General features: G+C 42.1%; 1 long non-coding RNA gene across 8 annotated transcripts; it reads left to right on the top strand.

Moving 5' to 3' along the window:
* Positions 1–3,118: 3,118 nt before the first annotated feature.
* Positions 3,119–9,555, top strand: LOC136538531 (uncharacterized). 8 transcript variants are annotated; one of them, XR_010779365.1, is made up of 8 exons: positions 3,119–3,655; positions 4,059–4,159; positions 4,261–4,527; positions 4,916–4,965; positions 5,318–6,165; positions 6,329–8,098; positions 8,214–8,266; positions 9,048–9,555. It is a non-coding gene; the product is annotated as an uncharacterized lncRNA (long non-coding RNA). The 8 variants fall into 8 exon arrangements; XR_010779369.1 differs by lacking the exon at positions 9,048–9,555 and having other exon boundaries at positions 4,261–4,353; positions 4,438–4,527; positions 8,214–8,620; XR_010779373.1 differs by lacking the exon at positions 9,048–9,555 and having other exon boundaries at positions 4,261–4,353; positions 4,438–4,536; positions 8,214–8,620.
* The last annotated feature ends 5,006 nt before the right edge of the window (positions 9,556–14,561 follow it).

Here is a 14,561-nt window from a genome sequence, read left to right as displayed (position 1 = left end):
TCGGAGATGGCCTGGAGTAGCCTGGCCACGGTGAAGGCAGTCGCGGTGGAGCTCCGACCGGTCACGGGGAAGACGGGTTGTGCCGGGCGATTCTGGCCAACATCAGCGACGAGAGCAAGTCGGGGAGGATCACAAGACCAAAGCGCTCGCGTCGATGTAGCTAGGAACGACAGATTTGGCTCGACGAGACCTACAGCGAGCGGCGGAGCTACGCGGTGGCTGAGCAGAGCAGAGGGAAGAAATGGGAGCGACGGCGACGACGGTGGCTATTTATAGCCCGGAAGGAGGCGTCCGGTGTCGCCAACGCACGGGCGGACTCGCCACGGTGACAACGGCGTGTCACCGCGCGTGAAAGCGGCGAAGAAGGGCGGCGGCAAGCTGACTGCGTGGCGCCGGCGGTGAGCAGTGAGGTGGAGGTGAAATTTTGAAATAATTACAGAACTGCCACTGCATTCATATCTCAAATTACTCAGAAATTTTCTAAATAAGTTGAAAATCTCCAAAAATGAAAGTTGCTCAACTTTTCAAGTACTACAACTTTGGTTTAAGAAACATTTTCAAATTCTGCCTCCATTTTGAAATTCAAATTTGGGGTACATTTAAAGATTTGAATCATTTCAAAATTACTCCAAATTTTGTATGTAAACTTGAAAAACTTTGAATACCAAAGTTGATCCTTATAAAATAATCTCCAACTTTGCTTTTTGCCTCAACCCCAAATTCCTCATGGATTTTGAATTAGTTAAAAGGGGCAAAAAGGACTTTTATAATTTGAATGTGGATTCAAATTTGATTTGTCTTCCTTTTACTTAGATTTTGATTTTTGACCAGTAACATGGCCCATTAGGATTATTTGAGTCAAAGGACATATGACCTCACATGATCACATGAAATTTAACCCCTGTGGTCATGATCTGTATTTAGGGTTTTTGAAACACATCACATGAAATAACAACATTATGAAATAAACCTTATTTAGTGAATGCATTCAAAACTTTATACTATATGAATGCTTTGCAATGCACATGATGACATGTCAAATTTTAGTATTAGGTCAAAACACCAGAGGTGTTACAGGTACTATATGGGCAACAGCACCATAGACACGGCCAACACTCAGACACTCGCCCAGATTAGAGCCCGGAGCACGAGTTCGAGCCCGGCCATACGCCCATGCTCACAGCCCCAGGTGGTAGCACTCCAGGTTAGTTCTGTTGCATTTGTTGTCCATTCATTTTCTACCCGTTCTTTATTTGCATTCTAACTATGTGATAAATAATTGTAGGCCCAGATTGAAGCCCTGCAGGAGTCACAGCAGGCCTCACAGAGCCAGTTTCAGGCCCTCCAGCTATCGCACCAGGCCGAGTTGGCACAGGAGAGGGCGCGAGTGCAGGCCTAGCTTGAGGCCTTCCAGCAGTCGCAGAAGGCCTAGTACGAGTACATGGCCAGCTTTTCTCAGAGCATGGGCTAGCCTCCACCGCCTCCGCCGCCGCCGATGATACCGTTGGTGCCTCCACCTCCGCGCGACAGCACTCCTGTGAGTCACTCTTCATCTTGAAAGGCTTTTTCAGTTCAGATTGTGCTACAGTCAACACTATCATGTTAGAACCTAGAAGAGAGTAGGATACATACATGTATAAGTTAGATTATTAGTAATATTGTTCAGACCTTAAAAGGCATCATGTTAGGTTCTACATGAGTACATAGGTGTTTGCCCAATTCATGTTCAGTCTACTCGACCATGTGTGACGATATCTTGCACATAGAGGAGAACTAAACAGCAACTAACTTGATATGTGTTATCTATTATATGCCTATATATTGATGTCACTGTTAACTGGTCTTTCGAAGGAATATTTGAATTTGGCATACTACCTTATGATTAATTGACAAATATGTTTATTTTCTTTTGCTCCCTCATTCCAGGGACCTTCTACAGCTGGATCGAACAACGATCAAGACTTGGACTTGTCTCCGTTTCTCGGTAGGGCTCCGACCATGTGACAGGACCATGTTTCACTTGTTTGTATGTTGAACTTAGAAGTGGGTTGAACTTTGTGGACTTTGGACATGTTGATGGTGTTTGTGGACTTTGCATTGTGCTTGTGACATTTGTTGTAGCTATATGTTGGTTATAATGAGTGGATGTGACATTTGTGGACATATATGTGATATATATTGTCTATCTGTTGGTAACTGTGATATTCTGTTATAATTGTTGTTAATTGTGGCTGGATATGCACTGAAACAAACAAACAAAAAAAATACTGTGGACAAGTTTTACCGAGTGTAACACTCGGTAATGGTGATGTTTACCGAGTGTTACACTCGGTAAAACAGAGAACAGAACCAAATTGGTTCTGATTCTGTTAATTTTGCCGAGTGTGCCATTTTTTACCGAGTGCCACGACCCCACTCGGATATATGTGCCATTTTTTACCGAGTGCCACGACCCCACTCAGATATATGTGCCATTTTTTACCGAGTGGAACACTCGGTAAATGAGTTACATGTTTACCGAGTGTTACCGGTACACTCGGTAAACTATATTAGGAAAAAAATATTTGCGGAATTGTTTTAATCATGAAAATGGTTATCTGTTTACCGAGTGCCATGTCTAACACTCGGTAAACGACAAGCTTGGGGACTGACGACCGTCACGTCGTAGTTGTTTACCGAGTGCCGGCGTAGCACTCGGTAAGATTTATTCTCCGAGTGCCCCGTTAGTTGACACTCGGTAAACTAACTTTACCGAGTCGTTGTTTACCGAGTCATGTTTACCGAGTGTGGCACTCGGTAAAAGATTTACCGAGTGTTTATCCATATTTGCCGAGTGTTTATCACATTCGGTAATTAATTAGTATCCCGTAGTGAATGTTCGTGCAAGATTTCACTTCGGGGTCTCCGCTGCCTCTCGCATTTGTTTTTACTTTGATCTGAACTCAATGCAAAGATGGCAAGATAAATAAATAAATAAATTTCTTCCGAAGCTCGGCGACCTCTCAGGGCATCCACGGTAGCAAAGACAATTTACAGCGTCTGATCTTGTTTTAACGATGCACATTTGACTTTAAACCCCCCCTCCCCCCCACCCCTGCCGTCGTTTCCGCTTCTTCCTCCCGCATCGACGGCTCCGCGCTCCTCGCTCGCGCCGCCCTCTGCCTCCTCGGCTCCTCCGTCGCGCCGTCCTCCACCTCTCCCAGCTCCCCCACGCCGCCCTCCGCCCTCCAACGGCGGGCCCCCCACGGCAGCCCGCCCAAGGGCATGCCGGGCCCGAAGGGGGCGGCACAGCAAGTGCCCTCCTGAGGAGCCGACGGCAGCGAGGGGTGGCGCTCCGGCTGTGGCCGTGCCGGGGCCACCTCGTCTCTGATGATGACAGCGGTTCTTCCTCGTGCCAGGCTCTGCCTCCTCCGCTTCTCCCTCGCGTCGTCCTCCGCCTCTCCCCCCCTCCCCACGCTGCTGGTACTTCACGTTCGTGCAGGGGTTCGCGTACCTGGCGCCGATACGCCTGCAGGGTTTTATGGTGAAGTACATGGTGAACCCGTGGCGGGCCTACATGCGGCTCTTGGTCCTGCTCATGGGCTCCAATGGCCTCACCAAGGGTTCCCTCGCCTCCTTCGATTACCCTGCTGAAATCAAGTTCAGGTCAACCAAGGTAATTTCCTTTCTTTTTTTTCAATTCGGAGAAAATGTATTGCTCTAAAAAAATATTGCAGCAGCAATGCCTAATGTCTTCAGCTGGCAATTTGAGTATTATTGTAGTGGCAAGCATTCATAGGTTCATGATTTCTTTTTCACCTGTTGTGGTGGTATACGTTCCAAAGATGCTGGCTCTTATCATGTATCCTCTTCGAACAATTAATGAGTTCGCTATTGGGCTAATGAAAATTTTTGGATGCTTCATGCTCAAAAGTTTTTTTTGATGCTCCAAGACAGCTTTATTTTTCTTTTCTATTCTTTAGAATACATGTTCTATGTAAGATGTTTTTTCCCTCTAACTGCTAATGGTGCCTTTGTTGTTTACATGCATGTGCCCTTTGTGCTTACTCGACAACCAGTGCTGCATAGTACATCATGTTGTGAAGTTCTTTACCTTCATGCTATGCCACAGGATGTGCTTTGGCACCCATTGTTATGGAGTACCTAGATTCAGTTCATGGTGAAGTATACAATTTATTATGGGTTCACAATTTTGGTGCAGCCTATTTGTTATAACCTGCTCTGTACATGGCTTTGCTGACTTTCTGTTCTTTGGAGCAGGACCATGCATTAGTGCTAAATTTCTACTCCACTTTTTTGGGTTGCACAATGAGACGTCAGGGAACGACAATTGCCACAGACGAGTGCATTTTGGTATATCTTTTATTGCTTTTGCTACTCCACAATTTAGGTTCCATGCCTTTGTTCAGTGCAGTGCCATATTTCTTTGCATTGCAGGTTCCATGCCCTTATACAAGTTCCTTCTTGAGGTCATCTGGGGCTAACTACTCTGTTCGTTGCAGTTCACTGTCCAATCAGTAACCTGAGGTGACAGTGGTTAGCCAGCCTTTTCCTATTAGCTTTTCCAGTTCATAGTGAGTAGTGTGCTACCTCCATGATCATTTGGACCCTCTATAATCTTACATCAGTAATGTTGTATACATCGTTTTCAGAATTTCAACTATCCATTGCCTGAGACATGTACACGTACTACAGTTTTTGAGCTATTTATTTGGTTTCCTTATAGGAGCTAATGCAAGATTGATAGTTTTTTCATCACTTTCTTAGTTGCAGCTTATGTACCTGCATATATGTCTACACATATAGATATAGTAACATACATCACTTTCTTGGTTGTATTATTTTATTTTTGGTTTTTCTGTCTTGGTGCTTTGATCTCCAATTAAATTTTACATTCCTGCCTTGTCTTGTGCAGAGTATAGGCTAGGGAAATCAGAGTTATTGTACCACAGTGATTGGTGCCTGGTAAGCCTGTATCCATTTCCTATTCCATTTTAGTTCTCCATATGTTGGTTTCGTACCTGGACTAAAAAAAATAGTCACCTTTATAGCTTATATTTTTTTCGCCTTTTGGTTGCTCTTGTGCTTCTTCTGTGTTTTTTCCTGCTTTAAAGGATTACATTGCAAACAAGAAAAACTTTGATTTCCTTTCCGCATCTGTTGCTGCAAGACATAAGTCCTTTTGGGCCTTGTTGCCACCAAGAAATCCCTTGTTCTGCTTATTTCTTGCGCAATCTTGTGCTCTTCGGGGTTTTCGAATATCTTGCCTCTGTTTCATGGTTCCTGATGCTTGTTTCCTCTGTGCTGTGTGGTGAAGGGAGTCAATTAAGAGGAGTGGTTGTTTTTCTAGCAAATCCATCTGTGCAGACTGATAACATTGGAAGGTGTGTTGGTGAGTTCCTTTGCTTATGCCTGGTCTATCTTCCTTCCTGCCTTTTTAGATGTGTGGCGTGGTGCCTGGTGGTGTGTCTCTACCACACGTGTTGATCTTATAACTGTTGCTACTTATAGGTGTTGATCTTGATCAGGAGGGGGTAAAGTTCTTGTGTAAAATAAATTCGAATTCATTAGAATTATTTTTTGGTGCCTTTCAATGGCTAATAATCGGTATATATTGCCCATAAGGATCCACACGACCTTTTTCCCCACGTGTGGGGTGACACGGACTGATAGCTAAACTATGTTTAGTTTCCCTTAGTAAAAATATGTTTTCCTGTGTTCCGAATTGAGGCAGGAAACATATTTTAATGAGCCTAATCAGGTTATTAACGTGAACAAAAGGAAACTTCTCAGATGTTACTCAATGAGATTTAGGCAATTATTACCTGTACATGTAACTTGATGTGTTATTCATTTTTCTTACTCCTATGTTTAATATATAGACTTGCCTTGAACTAGCCATCTACAAATTTAGCATCGATTTCGTTCAGTGGATCACATATCATATGAAACATACATCTAGTGGCAGCTATGCTTATGCCGTTGTTGCCTCCTCCTCCTAGGTTCCTTTTCTGAAAATTGCTGACAGCTTTATTTGCTTAGGTTCGTTCGCTTGATTTCCATTTCTGTCTTGATGCCTTTTTATTTCCTTTGGCCAGATGTCCCGGTATCATGTTTGGCTTTCTGTTCTATACTATCGCACCATGTGTTGTTTCCTAAACAAAGGTTAGAAAGCTCCCAGTTCACGTTAGCATCTCATATTTCCAGTTTCCCTGTTGCTGGTCATTAATGTCTTCCTCTGAATATGAATTGAAAAAGGGTAATTTTTTATTTGATGGTGATCATTGCCTGATTTGTAGAGTTATAACTTCTTGTTTTATTGATACAGTGATTGGCTTGATACAACAATACTATATCCACATGCAGCACTATTTGAAGGTGCTTATTTCATGATCTGTAGCGGATTGCAGCAGTGATAGGAAAACATGCTTCATATTTTTCGTTTGTATGTTGAAAGCTGGCCTTGATGGCTCACTGAAGAGTTCTGGTCCTATATTTATGGATGTTGCTGCTTCTTGCTACTCCCGCATGTGTAGTCCTAATCTTAGTTTTCTCTCTGTTCCAGCTTCTCATTGATCCACAACTGTTGTATTTTCTTTTGACTACATTTCTTTTATCTTCTCATGTTCAGTTCATTTTATCTCCCATTTTCATCTTGTCTGTTGCGCATGGCGGAGGTGTGCTCTCTCCCCTTCTCCCCCACCCCTTCCCTCAGCTTCCTCTCCTCACTGCGAGGATCTTGGCCCCCCTATCCTAGAAGTCCGTCGGCTCCTGCCGCTCTTTTGTTTCTAAATGTGCGGATCGTGCGCACAGCTGATATCCTCCACTATACAATGATGCTTAATTGTTTCATTCTTCATGTTATCTACTGAGGTTTTGGGGATGTGCAATGATGACCTTTTTTTAGATTGAGACAATGTAATTGTGCAATGATGATTAATTAATTCATCCTTCCATAATTCTTTCTATTTGCATTAGTTTTGTGATGACTATGCCATTATATCTTAGCAATTGTGTTTTCCATGTGTTGTTTTGTTTTCGTTAGTTGCTACAATTTGTGTGTTTGTTACTGACCATAAGTCCATTGTGGATGATGTATTTGCTTCACATAATTTGTTGGTTGTCCTAGGAGCACACCCCATTGCCAATGATGTATTTATTCCTATCCATCTCTCTCCACCTTGCAAATCCAGTTTGTTCCTTGACATTTCTGCATGTATTTTCCCTTTTTCTTTGATTATCTCAGTTGGATTCTGTTCTCGCCGCACCCCAGTATATAGCTCGCAATTTTGTGAATTTGATGTATGATCATATCTGCTGTTAATGTGAAAAGAAAAGGATTGGAGCATGGAGGGCCTCACCTGCATCTCTTGTGGACCCACTTATTTGCTTGGTTAATTTGTGTCATAAGCAATAGGCAAATTCCTAGAACCCTCATTTTGTCATGTTTTGAAATGGTCATAGCTTCCTTTTCTGTTCTTTTTTCTACCTCTCCATTTTGTTATGTTTTGAAATTATGATAGCTTCACCTCTATCTGCTCGTTTTGCTGCTTCTCCATTTTCTACTTTTGGACTGAAAGTATACATTCGCTTCTACTAGCACCAACCTTATTCAACCGAGATTCATAATCTCGGTGGCCATAATGGGCGCCTCTGTTTCAGCTAGTTGTACATCTATCTTCTGTCTTTGTTTTTTCCTTATGTGTTTTGGTCCTTCTCCTGGTCCACCTACTTCTATGGGTGGTTTCTTCGTTGCTGCACAGCTGGTGTGTCTAGCCATATAGGAGCACTAGATGGTTACATGCTTAGTACAATGCAGGACAAGATAATCATTAGTCTGTTCGCTTGCTCGTATATGATCGTGGATTATAAGCTGGAACAGTATTTTTCTCACACTAAACCAGCCAGCAGTAAATAATCCATGATCGTTTACGACGAAACGAACAGACTGTATACCTCTTTATTTTTTATCATTTACTAATATCCTGTGTTGGGGAGACAATGGACCTTTGCTTTCATATTCAGATGTTCAGTATTTCTGGGGTTTCTTCAATCTTCGTAACCTTTAGGCCATGTACGAATGCATCATGCAACATAGGTAATCAAAACATTGTAAGATTTTCTTAATCAGAACAAATAAACACATTATGCATCAGTTACAACTCTTGCTATTAGTTTATTTAATCAACAATTTTTGCTACTTTTTATATCAGTGGAAGAACTCGACATGGATATGATCCTTGCCGCCGCCAAGGATCAAGAGGAGGTGAGAATTGCAGTTGTAATAGAAACGCTCAATTTATAAGAGCACAAGTATAATAACAATCATTGAAGCGATCAAACTATCATACTTTTCCCGTCGGAGTCGTGTTGGGTCATCTTTGGTACAACTCAGGTATAGTCGCGAGTCCGATCAACGTCGTACCCTCAGAGATACTATCAGTCTGTTAGGAAATTGAGGCCCGGTCTATCCTTGGATTCAGGCCATTGGCTCCCCGTACACTCTTACTTCGTTTAGTGTGCGCATTTTCACTTATCGGGTCTCGGTCTGAGTTGGGCTACTCGGCTTTGTGGTCGGAACGGTTTATCCGACCAACTAAGTGTTAGGCATGTGTACAACATGACATGAGAACGTACAGCGAATCGGTCCTTAACCGACACAGACAGAGATAAATAGACATGCCTTGCTTCTATATCACAATTTCGTCATATTTTCTTTTATTCATTAACACATAGTTATTTCTACAATAGTAATTATAGCCAACAGTGATCAAATATCTACCTATATCTTGTAGGTGATAGGAAATCATTCGACTTCTATTTGTAGGTGACAGAAAATCATTCGACTTCTATTGGACTAAGCATGACTAAGCATATATTCAATCCTGGACCTGCATAGGATCCAAGATATATTTGTTTGGACAAAGAAAGTATATGTAGCAAGTGGTTTTAATCAACTCTTAGTACTTAATGCATCAACACAAAAGGATTCAAGTTGATATTTAGAAAACATAGGAGGCTTAAAATGTTCCGGGGCTTCCTTTCAGATACGAGGAAGGTTGGTGATCAGGACACTCAGGAAGATCTTCCACGTTGACTCCTGTCTGAACCTCCTGATCCTGGGCTGCCTGTTGCTCGTCCTGATGCTCGGGTTTGAACTCGAGTAGCGTCACTTTTTTCGGGGAACCTATTACATGCATATGCACAAATGAGTATCATAAATGCATAAGAGATGAGACGACATGATGAAGTATATACGCATGAGCATGATTTTCCGTAAGATGTATGATAAGTTTAACATTCGTTGACCAAGTAGATGCATAACTTTCTTCTAGTTGATCTTTAATGAGTAGGTGGATCTCTTATATAGTACAAGAAACATACACTCATTAAGTTCTAGTAACCTAAGGTAAAGTTGTTAATTATCGGTAAGAGTTTTAGAATCTGTAGCTAACAACTAATCTCAATTAGCCTAAGCAGCTACACAAGCATCACATAAGATAAACAATTACAATTTGACTTAGTCATTTTCTGGGCTGTAAACAACAGTTAGTTATTTTGGCCATATCTAGAGTTCTATTCAATCAAATACTATGATCTTAGACTTTATGGAAAGTTTATAAAACTGCCTACAATTTTCTTATAGTCTAAGATGATTCAACGGTTATCAAGGTCAAACAAAGCAATTTCTTAGATCTATTTAGAAATTCCATAGAATAAGCATTTCTGGAGATCAACTTTCATCAGCTATAACTAGCAAACCATTTAGCCTATTGTCATGAAAATTTGACACAAGCAAGATAAGTAAGTTGTCTATGTTGTGAAATGACACATATACGCGAACGGACGTCTATAGACGAACAGACGTCTCTTCACAAGTGATCTTATCCATTAAGGTTAGGATTAGTGGATAGGATTAGACAGTTAATTTTAGTTTCAAAGGACATGTCTTTTGGGAACAGTCGTGTCCCTTTGTGACATTCCTCTACTTGTATAAATATATTTCCAAGATTAATGAAAGCGATAGTTCTCCCAAATCTGTTCATTTCCATTCACGCTTTAACACGTTATCAGCACGATGCTCTATGATCCAGAAGGCAGGAGGATGACGATGCCAGTGATGTAGATTCTCCCACGTCGTCTCCGCTGCAAGACTGCTGTTGTCATCTCCAACAACAAGACAGGCACAAGGGCCATCAACACACTGGAATCAAGAACTCAATGTTGATGGCAATGGAGACGCTTCTCCATCGGCGTTCCTGGAAGAGACGAACAGCAAGAACTCCTTTCTCTAGGAAGGGTTCGAGAAGAGGCCTACGTCGAAGAACGAAGGGAAAAGAAACGTGGATTGCAAGCCTCAATACAAGAACGGTATGTATCGATGTTTTTCCCCCAATTTGAGATGTTCTTACCTCTAAGAAATCGGTAGATACTGCCCTCCGATTTTACCCTCACTAGCATCGGACACATCTGGCCGGTGGGAGTTGTCGCGCCTGTCCGTAGGCTACGCCGATGGCAATTGCGCGCGCCGGCCAGTCGTGCGGCCTGTGCGCACAACCAGCCGCGGTGGATCTGCGCACCAGGCTGGTCACAGCCCACGGTGCCTACACGCCCATGGCGATGGTGGCCTGTGGCCCGTGCCTACGACCTTGCGCCATGACCGGTTTCTCCGGCCCGCGCCCCGCTGCGACCCCGTGGCGGTGGCTGGACGCGAGCCCTGTGACTGTTGTTTCCCGTGGTGGCGCCCCGACGACCTGGACGGCTTGTGGCCCCTCTCGCGTCCGCGGAGGTGGCCCTACGCCTGCGCCTCGCCCGCAGCGGCCGGCGGTTCCCGCGCTCGCGCCTCGCTGTGGTCTTGCGCCGGCAGCTAGAGGCCAGCCCGGCGGTGGTCGGTCACCATGGAAGCGGCCGAGAGGCGCCTGCCCGGAGGCCAAGAGACGCGGCCGACGGGAAAACCGTCCATTCCTCCGTGCATTGGATAAGGTTGTGCAGAAATGCACAAACCTCGTCTTATTTTCTATGAATTACATGATAATCCTAACAGATTATTGATGTATTCCTGATTTATGTTTAAGCCCTCAGGTTTTAACATACTACGGTGTACTATATTTAACTCATGTAAATGCTCATTTTATACCTTAGATTTAAAATGCATTATGATGCATAATATTTACCTCTTGTAAATAAGTATGTTTGAGACCCATATGTCATCAAGAATTGCATCATGACATGTATTGCTGCAGATGAATTTATCACTATAAATTCGCTTTCCAGATCCTATGTTTTCTAGATTTTTTTAGTACTGTTCAAAGCGTTTGTCCAAATTAGCAAACCCAATAAGCATGTGCTATTAACATTGCATGTTCAAAGCGTTTGTCTAAATTAGCAAACCCAATAAATATGTGCTATTAACATTGCATGTTCAAAGTGTTTGTTCAAAATGGCAAACCCAATAAACATGTAGTATTACTATCATGACCTTATTATTGTAATTACTTTGTTATTTGCAATTTTCATTTCATGATAAGCCCTTTTAAGCTTTATTATTTAAAGCTCATAGTGCTTACATTTTTAATGCAAAATACATTAAGTGTGTTACCTCATTACTTGTATATAACACAAATATTTCATATTGTATGTGGGCCATACACAAGGTAGCAACATAGTTGCTGCTGTAGGATCTACACTAAGTTCTTAGTGACTATCCTCAACGTGTGTACCCAATTCGTTTGTGGATTAACTAAGGTCTACATCAGTCTTTTGATGATTACCTTAAAATGTGTTTATACAAATTGCTTACACCATTTGGCGTCTACTGTTTAACAGACTATGTCTATATTATTAGAGGTCTACATCTTTATGATGACTACCTCTAATGTGTTAACATAAATGAGGTTTACACTATTAGTGAGATAGATCTTGTCTCCTATTTATTTTGCATTAATTAATACAACATCATCATAGCAATTTTAAATTTGCCTTTAGCGTAAATTCAGAAAATCTATGGTTTAAACCTTGTTAGAATAATAGCCAGCAAAGAGTTTGATCTCTTGCTCTTGATGGTCACTATTATCTAGCATGGTCAATGGACGTAATGTTAAACCTGATGTTCTATGGATTCATATCAATATTTGATGCTCCTCATAAGAGAGCATCACCACTTATGATCAATTTAAATATGGAGTTTTATTAAAATAAAGCACCATATACATCCATATCACACGTATGTGTATCTCAATGGGTGCAAATCGAAGCATTATATGGCTAGTTCTTAATGGGCGATATGAACAACACAAGGCAGTTATTCTGCCCAATGCCGACTAAGTTTGGCCACAACTTTATCTCTAGGATCTTAAGTCCACTTGAGAATAGAAATATGTTGTTCTCAATATCCTCTATATTGCGTTTTGGGATTCCCGCGACTTACCATATATATTCTAGATTAATTCCTACATTACTTCAGGTCTAAGTGTATGATAATCTCTTATCTAGGAATCATCATTAGCATTATAGTGATGCTCTATCATCTGAAGTATATTGAATTTTCAGAATCATAACAAGTTCGATGCCATGTAATAATGCCATCCATAGAACTTTAATGGTAAGATTTAACGCAAAAAAGAAATAGCAGCCCCATGCATTCTTTAGGGTCAAGGCATTTCCTAAATATGATAGAATCATATTTTGTCCCAATTGTGTATGTTACAGCCACACAACTTGGAATGTTATGTCTTGAAACATTTAATTGATCGGTATTACAAATTCATTGGACATAAATATTCGGCTCAATAATAAAGATATGAAGCACACTTCTATCTTCAATCTGACACCATCAGGAAGGCTAGCTGTTCACAACAAGTTTTATGAAAAAACCAAGTAGCAACCAAACACTTAATTAATAAGTGGGTCTTATGAGCATGGAGAACATGACCATCGAATTTACTTCGCTTATCCATTTTGGAGACCAAATTTGTTTTCCATTTACAAAGATACCTAGTATCTATGTCCCATTTTGATGTTGTAATATAAAATGTTGTCATCAATTTCAATGAATATCACAATAATGTGCCATCACATTTGATATTCCATTAATTAACTTGTATGTAATCTATATATCTACAAAGAATGTCATTATATTCTTCATGCTATATATAGACTTATACGGTAGTCAATCCAAATGCAAAGAGGAATTTTGCTTAGTGGATAGTTACATCATAAACTCTATACGTAGGGAAGCAAAATATTCCTAAACTCTTACATAGAGACAAGAAAATATTTTGTTAATCGCTTGACGCGATGTCATGATAGTGGGCTTTGGTCATCCTACTATCATACTCCCTATTGGTACTCAAATAATAATCATGAATCCATTCTTGTATTCTGATTTTAAAATGTACCCAATTAAAATTATAGAGATATCCGTCAATATGGTTTTCATATGGAAACTCCAAGATGACAACTAAGAGGAGTATTTTTCTCTTAACAACGGATATGGCAATACTTAAACAAAACATTCTCAGTTGGATTTGACTACATATACATAACCTATATCCAATGTTGCGTACAAATAATTCTCTCTTGATGTCAACAAGACTTGGCACATTTGCCTTAGTTATTCAACTATAGAGATAACTTGAGAATTATTATCAATTCTATTGGTCATAGCATCAATATGAGCCACTACATTTCTTGAAGAAATTCAAGAACATATATGTGACTCTATTTACCATTTTATGGATCATAAAGATACTATGTAATGCACATTTATGCATCTATAATATTGTCGGGTACCATAAAAAGGGGTGCCCTAAGCAAAAACCAAAAAAATCGCTTAGACCCTACAAAAATCAAAGCCAAGGGACAACCACCGGTAACCCCCACCTTATCCGAGGCTCAGCTGGACCGCTCGGCCCACCTCGAGCAAAATCCGGGCCCACCCGAAGCGGGCTCGGCCCAAAATAAAACCGTAAGGCCTCAGATGGGGAATCGATTCTCCGTCTCGCTCGAGGCCCCGTACGTAAGGCCTCGGACGGGGAACCGATTCTCCGTCTCGCTCGAGGCCCCGCACGTAAGGCCTCAGACGGGGAACCGATTCTTCGTCTCGATCGAGGCCTCGCACGTAAGGTCTCGGACGAGGTGCCGATTCTCCGCCTCGCTCGAGGTCGGCTCAGCGACAACCCCGTCGCCTCCGCCTCGACCGATTTCCCTGACAGAACGTCACGTCTAACTAACGCGACCAACCACTCCCGCGACGTCAGCCGAACGACGACTCGACACAGCAGAGTGACCGACGAGATGGGAGTCGCATCAACACCATGCCATCCGGGACAGGACGGGGCAGGGGTTACCGGCCGCTGTGCTCGACACTGTGCCCACGACTGACACCCGTACTGCACTGTGCTACCTAACCTCTGCTCCGAGGACAACGCGGCGTGGGGAGTCAAGTCCGGGTCCCTATAGTCTCGGAATCAGTGCACAGGACCAACTGCTCCCTCCGAGCCTCTGCAATTCGCTTCAGGGTCTCGGTAGCCTCGGGATTCGCGCCCGCCGAGCCCCCCACG

The sequence above is a fragment of the Miscanthus floridulus genome, chromosome 1 (assembly GCF_019320115.1).
Source record: "Miscanthus floridulus cultivar M001 chromosome 1, ASM1932011v1, whole genome shotgun sequence".
Classification (NCBI taxonomy): domain Eukaryota; kingdom Viridiplantae; phylum Streptophyta; class Magnoliopsida; order Poales; family Poaceae; genus Miscanthus; species Miscanthus floridulus.
The sequence above is the reverse complement of the archived record's forward strand: the minus strand, read 5'-3'. Positions and strand labels throughout refer to the sequence as shown.